This window comes from Oryctolagus cuniculus, chromosome 7 (genome assembly GCF_964237555.1).
Source record: "Oryctolagus cuniculus chromosome 7, mOryCun1.1, whole genome shotgun sequence".
NCBI lineage: Eukaryota > Metazoa > Chordata > Mammalia > Lagomorpha > Leporidae > Oryctolagus > Oryctolagus cuniculus.
In genome coordinates, this window is record NC_091438.1 from 120280775 (window position 1) to 120290631 (window position 9857).

The window sequence follows — 9857 nt, forward strand, 5'->3', positions numbered from 1 at the left end:
GAGATCTGTGCACAAGCCCTGCTCCACCCCTTCTCTGCTTTTTCTCTCTATGCTTCCGGTTCCTTGTCTTCTCCCAGCTCAGCTGTGCAGATGCCCGTGTGTGACCTGCTCCTGACTTGGGCCCTGGGAATCTGCCAGGGATCAGATCTGGGTCTGTTCTTGAGAAACATACAGTGTGGAGGAGTGGACAGGGCAGGGCAAGGCAGAGGGGAAGTGTGTGTGGGAGGATCATCTGAAGGAGCCTGGGAGAGTTTTGAGGGGTAGGGGTCCTCGAGGGTCAGTGTAAAGTCACATATGAAAACTGGAAGAAATTGTTAGCCCTGGAATCCTCCTACTCGTCCCTCCACCCCCCACCCCTCAGAGCTGTGGGTCTGCAGACTGGAAGCTGGGTGGTGCACTTTGGCCTCTACTTATCAGAGGGAGAGTGAGAGGGGACAGATCTTTTGGGAAGGAGATATGGAGATCAGCTTAGGAGGAACAAAGTCCTCTGTTCCGGCTTTTGGCAAAAGTAGGAACCCTCCAACAATTTTCAAAACCCTTTTCCAGCCAGGAATTAATCTGTTGCTCCAACAGCCCTGAGGGATGAGCCAAGCAGGCATGACTGTGCCTTTGAGAGAAATACCAAGCCCGGTTTGGCTCAGCAATCCGTGGCCCAGGCAGGGCTGTGCCCATGTCTGTCTAGACAAGGGGTCCCTCTGGCAGCCTGATGAAGCTCTAAACGGGATAATGCTTTCATCCACCAAAATAACTCATTCAGGATTCCAAAGGGCACCGATTAAATTGAATCTTGATTTCATCTTACACTTTCAACAGTGTCAAATAATAAGATCTAGAGATGGATCTTTTACTATAACTTTGAGGTAGTGAATGAGAATAAATAATATATATACATACATATATTTATATATATATTTGGACAGGCAGAGTTAGTGGGAGAGAGAGAGAGAGAGAGACAGAGAGAAAGGTCTTCCTTCCGTTGGTTCACCTCCCAAATGGCCACTACAGCCGGCGTGCTGCGCCGATCCGAAGCCAGGAGCTAGGTGCTTCCTCCTGGTCTCCCATGTGGGTGCAGGGCCCAAGCACTTGGGCCATCCTCCACTGCCTTCCTGGGCCACAGCAGAGAGCTGGACTGGAAGAGGAGCAACCGGGACTAGAACCCAGGGTGCCGGTGCTGCAGGCAGAGGATTAGCCTAGTGAGCCGTGGGGCCGGCCAGAGAATAAATAATATTTCAAGATGTATCTAATATAGAGCCGGCGCCGTGGCTCAATAGGCTAATCCTCCACCTTGCGGCGCCGGCACACCGGGTTCTAGTCCCGGTTGGGGCGCCGGATTCTGTCCCGGTTGCCCCTCTTCCAGGCCAGCTCTCTGCTATGGCCAGGGAGTGCAGTGGAGGATGGCCCAGGTGCTTGGGCCCTGCACCCCATGGGAGACCAGGAAAAGCACCTGGCTCCTGGCTCCTGCCATCGGATCAGTGCGGTGCGCCGGCTGCAGCGGCGGCCATTGGAGGGTGATCCAACGGCAAAGGAAGACCTTTCTCTCTCTGTCTCTCTCTCTCACTGTCCACTCTGCCTGTCAAAAAAAAAAACAAAAAACAAAAACAAAAACAAAAACAAAAAAAAAAAACGCACAAGATGTATCTAATATAGTATAAAAGTACTCATAATTTCTGTTGGTGACAAAATTATAGACAGTACTAATACTGCTGTGGGTACGTTTTGCTTTTTGGTTTGGGGGTTTATTTTTATTTTTTGCTTATATGCATAATAGAAGGAAATACTAAATTTCAGTTAGTGATGTAAAGACAGTTTTTCCCTTCCAAGTTCATAGATCTTGTATTCCTTATGGACCTCTTGGGCTCTGTGGACCTAGTGTTAAAATTCTCTAGCTTCTGCAGCTTAACTCCTACTTTGTTTATTATGAAAATTAATTTATTATTCAGTTTATAGGCAGAGATACAGAGAGACACATAAACAGAGAAAGAGCACCAGTCCACTGGTTCACTCCCCAGATGCCACGACTGGGCTGGACATAAATCAGGAGCTGGGAACTCCATCTCATGTGGGTGACAGGTTCCAATTACTGGAGCCATCGCGCTGCCTCTCAAGATCTAATTAGCAGGAAGCTGGCATCAGGAACTAAAGCTGATGTCAAACGCAGGCACTGACATGAGCTGTCTGTGCCTTAACTGCTAGGCTAAATGCCCACCCGTAGCTTCTGCTTCAATGCTGTTTCTTCGGTATGTTGTCTGTGGGCATTTATTGCAGACCTCTTATGTGCCAAGCCATTTTCCTTCCTGTACGTCATGAGGTTCTTGCAAATTTCCTTTCGGGAACTGTCAGTCTTCCCACTTTGCAGGCAAGGTAACTGAGGCTCAGAAGTGAAGTGATTTACCCAAAGCCACACAGCCAGTAACTGGCCAGAGCCCTGTACTGCCTCCTTTTCCCTCCCCTGCTGAGGCCTGGGGCCAGAATCTTCAACACCAGAAGGGAGGGAAAGTCCAAGAGGAAAGGCTGGGCTGGGAGACCTGTTTCTGGAGAACACACTGAACCAGAAATTGTACTCTGTGCTTGCTGGAATTGTCTCCTTTAATCCTCACAACAGTCCTGCACACTACTGCTCTACCCTTAAGAATTTTTTTTTTTTAATAATGTCCTCCCTTCATTTTTTCCCCCTCTTTCTCTCTGTCTCTTTAAAGATTATCTATTTTGTTCGAAAGGAAGAGCTACAGAGAGAGGGAGAATGAGAGAAAGAGAGAGAGGTCTTCCATCTGCTAGTTCACTCTCCAAATGGCCACAACAGCTGGAGCTGGGCCCATCAGAAGCCAGGAGCCCAGAGCTCTATCCGGGTCTCCCATGTGGGTGCAGGGGCCCAAGCACTTGGCCCATCTTCTTCTGCTTTCCAAGGCACATTAGCAGAGAACTGGATCATAAGTGGAACAGCCAGGACTTAAAATGGTACCCATATGGGATGCTGGCATTGTAGGCTGTAGCTTAACCCAATCGCCACAACTCTGGCCCTCCATTAAGAAATTTTTAAAGGTAAAACACAACATGTTTGTTATAAAATGACAAATTACAAAGGTAAAAAAGCCAAAAGAAAAATGAAAATTGTCCACACAGGAATAGCTATTAATATGTTGGGCTCCCAATAATACCCACGTGGGAGACCAGATGAAGCTCCTGGCTCCTGGCTTCAGCTTGGTTCAACTTTGGCTATTCGTTGAAGCCATCAGAGGAATGATCCAGTGGATGGAAGATATACTCCCCCCCTTCTGTTCCTCTGACTTTCTTTCTTTCTTTTTTTTTTTTTTTAAGATTATTTATTTATTTATTTATTTGAAAGTCAGAGTTTCACAGAGAGAGGAAAGACAGAGAGAGAGAAAGGTCTTCCATCTGATGGTTCACTCCCCAGTTGGCCGCAACTGCTGGAGCTGTGCCGATCCAAAGCCAGGAGCCAGGAGCTTCCTCCAGGTCTCCCATGCGGGTGCAGGGACTTGGGACAAGGAGTTGGGCCATCTTCTACTGCTTTCCCAGGCTATAGCAGAGAGCTGGATTGGAAGTGGAGCAGCCGGGTCTCGGACTGGCACCCATATGGGATGCCAGCGCTTCAGGCCAGGGTATTAACCTGGTGTGCCACAGTGCCGGCCCCTCCTCTGACTTTCAAACAAATAAATAAATCTTAATTTAAAAATGGTGATATGGAGTCTCCCAGATACACACCTACGCACACACACATTGAATGCCTGCCTTAAGGATAGGAAAATAGACCCAGAGTGGTTAAATCACTTGGCTGCAGATACATGACCCGTAAGTTGCAGTCACCCACCCTCTCTGTGCTGGAGCAGTCATGAGCATTCCTGCAGTTGGAGGGGGTGAAGTCTGCCCCTGGGCTAGCCTCGTCAGGAAGCCCATCCACAGAGTGCTCTGAACAGGGCCCACTGGGGCAGGGGAGAGTCTTGCTGCTGCGGGAGGGTCTGGAAAGAAATCCCCACCATAGTTGGCAACAGGGAAGCTCAGTGGCTGCAGGCAATGGAGGTGAACACCATGGCCCCTCACTCAAGGTCACGCTTAAATCAATGGTCTGCTATGGCCCGCTATGGCTCCCTGGCCTCTCTCGGGCTGGGCTGAGCTGCACGGCAGCCGTGTCAGCCCCTGGCCAAATTCAGGTCCCCACTCATAGTTGACCGCAGCTGGAGAAGCAAGTGACCCCGAGGGCACTGGCTCCCACTGAGTGCCAGCCCAGGAAGGATTCTTTCCCTTCCTTTCTAGACGGAGGATCCTGTGTGTCATCCTGAGAAAACCGCATCTCTCTGGCCTTGGTGGAACATCAAACAGGGAGGAATTGTGACCTGGTGCAGGGCTCTCACTGCCAGCTGGGCTCGTCTTACTCTTCTGCGGCCACCATCTCCTTTTAGGTTTTCACGGGTTTCCTGTGTCATTGTTTTGTGGTGAGAACATTTAAAATGTGCTCTTAGCAATGTTGAAATAGATGATACATTCGTATTAACTATAGTTACCCTGATGTGTGAAGGATCCCAGAAAACTTGTCACCCTGGCTAACTGAAGCTTTGTGCTCTTTGACCAGTGTTTTCCCATTCCTCCAGTCCCCAGCCTCTTTGAGCGGCTGTTCTGTTCTATGCGTCTGATTTGGTTGCTTTAGATTCTACGTGGAAGTGAGATCCTGTCCTGTTTGCTGTGCCTGACGCAGTTCCCTCAGCACAGTGTCTTCCACAGGGCAGGAGTATCATTCAAGCTATTGCAAATGGCAGCACTCGCTTCTTTTTAAAGGCTGAATGGTGTTCCCTTGCATATATCGCTGTATCCTAAGTGTGGGTGGGCTCTCAGGGTGGTTCCATGACTTGACGGTTGTGAACAGTGCGGTAATGGACATGGACCTGCACACACCTCCTCAACATGCAGATTGCAAACCCCTGGGCTACGTGAGTACACCCAGAGGTGGGACTGAGGAAGCATGTGGTGCTTCAGTTTTCAACTTTGGAGGAACCTTCATACGGTTTTCTGTAACGGCTGTACTAACTTATATTACCACCGATAGTGAACAAGGGATTCCTTTTCTGCACACACTCACCAACACTTGCTATCTTTTGTCATTTTGACAGTAGCCATTTGGACAGGTGAAAGGTGATATCTCATTGTGGTTTTAATTTGCATTTCCCTGGCTGGTTAGTGGTATTGAACTTTTTTTCATTTGTTTATTGGCTGCTTGTGAGTCACCTTTTGAGAAATGTCTATTCAGGTTATTTGTTTTCTTACCATTGAGTTGCTTGAATTCCTTGTATATTTTGGCAATGAATTTCGTCAGATGTTTGGTTTGCAAGTAGTTTCTCTAATCTATAGATTGTCTATTCACTCTGCTGTTTTCTTTGCAATGCAGGAGCTTTTTAATTCCATTTGTCTATTTCTTTTATTATTTATTTATTTATTTATTTATTTATTTATTTTTTTTTTTGACAGGCAGATTGGACAGTGAGAGAGAGAGAGACAGAGAGAAAAGTCTTCCTTTGCCGTTGGTTCACCCTCCAATGGCCGCCACGGCCGGCGCGCTGCGGCCGGCGCACCGCGCTGATCCGATGGCAGGAGTCAGGAGCCAGGTGCTTATCCTGGTCTCCCATGGGGTGCAGGGCCCAAGCACTTGGGCCATCCTCCACTGCACTCCCTGGCCACAGCAAAGGGCTGGCCTGGAAGAGGGGCAACCGGGACAGAATCCAGTGCCCCGACCGGGACTAGAACCCGGTGTGCCAGTGCCGCAAGGCGGAGGATTAACCTAGTGAGCCGCGGCGCCGGCCTATTTCTTTTAAAGATTTATTTTTATTAATTTTGAAAGTTAGAGTTATAGAAAGGGAGATAGATAGATAGATAGATAGGGATCTTCCATCTACTGTTTCACTCCCAGATGGCTGCAGTAGCTGGCACTGGGCCAGGCCAAAGCCAGGAGGTTGGAGCGTCATCCAGGTTTCTCATGTGGGTGGCAGGGGCACAGGCACTTGGGCCATTTTCTGCTGCTTTTCACAGGCCATAAGGGACCTGGAATGGAAGTTGAACAGTTGTGACTCGAATTGGTGCCCATATGGGATGCCAGCTTTGCAGGCAGTGGCTTTATCTGCTACCCCACACCAGCCCCTGATTATTTTTGTTTTGTTGTCAGGACTTTTGGGGTCAAATAAAAAAGAATCATTGCTCAGACCAATGTCATGTTGATTTTCTGTTTTTTAAATTTTTAATTTAAGAAGATTTATTTATTTAAAAGGTAGAGTTACAGAGAGAGATCCTCTATCCACTCGTTCACTGCCCAGATGGCTACAACACCCAGGGCTGGTCCAGGCTAAAGCCAGGAGCCATTAGCAGGATCCTAGGTTGGAAGAAGAGCAGCCAGGACTCAAACCAGCATTCTCTATGGGATGCCAGCATTATAAGAGGCAACCTACAGTATTATGCCACAACACTGGCCCCTTCATAAGTTTTAAAACACTGTTCTGAATAACACAATGAAGCCTACTGCCATCCCACTTTGTTCAGGCCAAAACATGAATTGACTCTGTTCCAGTGAATCTATGAAAATATGCTACCTGCCCCATGGCAGTTGAGAGACCATATTTACATAACTTTAATTAGTGCATTGTTAGGATTGTTCTACTTTATTATTATTATTAGTGTGTGTGTATATATATATATATATACTGAAGCAAGTAGCAAATCATATATATACATATTTGCTACTTGCTTCAGTTTTGGGCATCCCCTGAGGGCCTGGGCACAAACCCCCATGAATAATAGGGGACTACTATAGTCTAAGCCAGTGACAGATTGCTGAAATTCAGTAACAAGATTTAAGAAGATAACTAAAATACTGATTAATAATTAAGGCTTAGAAAATAGCTAAACTACTAAGTGATAAGATATAACCTAGTAAATAAAGTGTTTGGTTTATAAGTAAGGTATTGGAAGATAATTAAGATGTTAGCTGGAGCTGGTGTTGTGGCGCAGCAGGTTAAGCTGCCTCTAAAGCTAGCATCTCATATGGGCTCTGGCAGTTCCAATATATATGTGTGTGTATATATATATATATATATATATATTTGACAGGCAGAGTGGACAGTGAGAAAGAGAGACAGAGAGAAAGGTCTTCCATTTCCGTTGGTTCACCCCTCAATGGCCACTGCGGCCTGCGCACTGCAGCCGGCGCACCGCGCTGATCCGAAGCCAGGAGCCAGGTGCTTCTCCTGGTCTCCCATGCAGGTGCAGGAGCCCAAGCACTTGGGCCATCCTCCACTGCCTTCCCGGGCCACATAAGAGAGCTGGACTGGAAGAGGAGCAACCGGGACAGAATCTGGCGCTCCGACTGGGACTAGAACCTGGTGTGCCGGCGCCGCAGGCAGAGGATTAGCCTGTTGAGCCGCAGCTCAATATTTTTTTTTTTTTAAGATTTATTTATTTATTTGAAAGGCAGAGTTTAGAGAGGCAGAGGCAGAGAGAGAGAGAGAGAGAGGTCTTCCATCTGCTGGTTCACTCCCCAAATGGCCACAACAGCCAGAGCTGGGCCAATCCGAAGCTAGGACACAGGAGCTACCTCTGGGTCTCCCACGTGGTTGCAGGGGCCCAAGGACTTGGGCCATCTTCCACTGCCCTCCCAGGCCATAGCAGAGAGCTCGATCAGAAGTGGAGCAGCCGGGACTCAAACTGGCACCCATATGGGATGCCAGCACTGCAGGTGGCAGCTTCACCCACTATGCCATAACACTAGCGCCATCCAGTATTATTTTTTTTTAGCAAAGATTTATTTATTTATTTTGAAAGTTACAGTTTCTCTCTCTCTTTCTGGAGAAAGAGAGAAAGAGATATCTTTCATCTGCTGGTTTACTCCCCAGGTAACCACAACAGCCAGCACTGGGCCAGGCTAAAGCCAGGGGCCAGGCACTTTATCCAGGTCTCCCACATGAGTTCAGGGGCCCGAGCACCTAGGCCATTTTCTGTTGCTTTTCCAGGCACATTAGTGGGGAGCTGGATCGGAAGTAGAGCAGCTGGGACACATCCCATATAGGATGCTGGCATTGCAGGTGGCAGCTTAACCTGCTGTGCCACAATGCTAGCCCCACAGCTGTCCACTTCTGATCCAGCTCCCTGCTAATGAACCTGAGAAAGCAGTGGAAGATGTTCCAAGTCTGTGGGTCCTTGTACCCATGTGTAAGACCTGGATAAAGCTCTTGGCTCCTGGCTCCTGGCTTTGACCTGACCCAGTCTTGGCTGTTGCAGCTATTTGGGGAGTGAACCAGAGGATAGAAGATTCTCTCTCTCTCTCTCTCCCCTTCTCCCTCTGTAACTCTTTCAAATAAATAACATAAATATTTTTTAAAAGAGGGAAAAAATCAATTAAATCCTTGCCAACTATCACCTTAGTCATTGGTTAGCCAGTATCTACTAACATCTTGTTTTTAAATTAATCCCTTGGTTATCAGCTAACACTTGAATGGTTAATATTTGATTTTTACTAACATCTTTCTTTTTTAGGATTTATTTATTTATTTGAAAGGCAGAGTTACAAAGAGAGGGAGAGGGAGAAGGAGAAGGGGGGCGGAGAGAGAGAGAGAGAGAGAGAGAGAGAGAGAGAGAGAAAGAGAAAGAGATCTTCCATCCTCTGGTTCACTTCCCAAGCGGCTGCAGTGGCCAGGTCTGGGCCAGGCCAAAGCATGAACCAGGAGCTCCTCTGGGTCTCCCACATTTTGGCAGGGGCCCAAGCACTTGGCATTAGCAGGCACATTAACAGGGAGCTGGATTGGAAGTGGAGCAACCAGGATTTGAACTGATGCCCATATGGGATGGCAGCGCTGCTGGCAGCAGCTTAACCTGCTACAGCACAGCACTGGTCCCTAAGTGATATTTTTCGTAGGGTATTCTAGCATGTGCTAGAGGGCACTCAGGAATAGCAGAAAGCTGGTATCGTCTATAGTAATTCAGGTCTAGTTTGGAGTATAAAGCCCTCTGCTGGACTTTACATTCCTAGGGACAGTTTGCATATGATCTTTGGTTTCTTCAGAGAGGGGCAAGCCAGGGACAGGCAGGGAGCTGGTGCTCAAAATGCTTACTACACAGCTCAGTGTAATTTGCTCAGAGCCTGGCACTGTGCTGAGGATGCGTGTGTGAAGGGGAAGACTCGGGGAGCGGGGGCTGCGTGGAAGGGCAAGCAAGTGTGTCAGGGAGAGGTGATGATTTCAGTTCTGGATGTGCTGAATTGAGGTGTTAATAAAGGTGCCCAGTAGGCAGGTGGGTAGGAGTCCAGGGAAGACACAAGGGAGAGATCTGGGCATCATCAGGGTACAGATGGTCAAAACCCTGAGACAAAATGAGGTGGCTGTGGAAGAGAATATGGAGTGAGAAAAGCTACCACCCTAGGACCCCCAGGAAGAACGACAGGGTCTGCATCTGGATACAAAAACACGTTTCTAGAAGGGGAAATGATGGGTAAGAGGGTACAAACATTTTGTCTCAAAAGATATTGCCAAAAATGTGTGCCACTTTATTGTCCAACAGTTTATGTGAATGCCATTTGCTCACATCCTTACCAGTAGTAGATATAATTTAAACATTACTTCCAACTTAGATGAGGCCGAACATGTTTTCATGTATTTATTGTTGATCTATATTCTTTCATGACTTATCTATTCATATAATTTTTAAGATTATTTATTTGAGAGGCAGAGTTACAGAGAGGTCTTCCATCTGCTGGTTCACTCTCCAGATGGCCACAGTGGCTGAAGGTGGGCCCATCCGGAGCCAGGAGCAGGAACTTCTTCCAGGTCTCCCACGTGGGTGCAGGAGCCCAAGCAGTTGGGCCTTATTCT

At 47.6% G+C, this 9857-nt stretch overlaps 1 protein-coding gene across 3 annotated transcripts in view; it reads left to right on the top strand.

Moving 5' to 3' along the window:
- Positions 1-9857, top strand: part of TUT4 (terminal uridylyl transferase 4) — a 234434-nt gene that overhangs the window by 1192 nt on the left and 223385 nt on the right. The window lies entirely within an intron of this gene.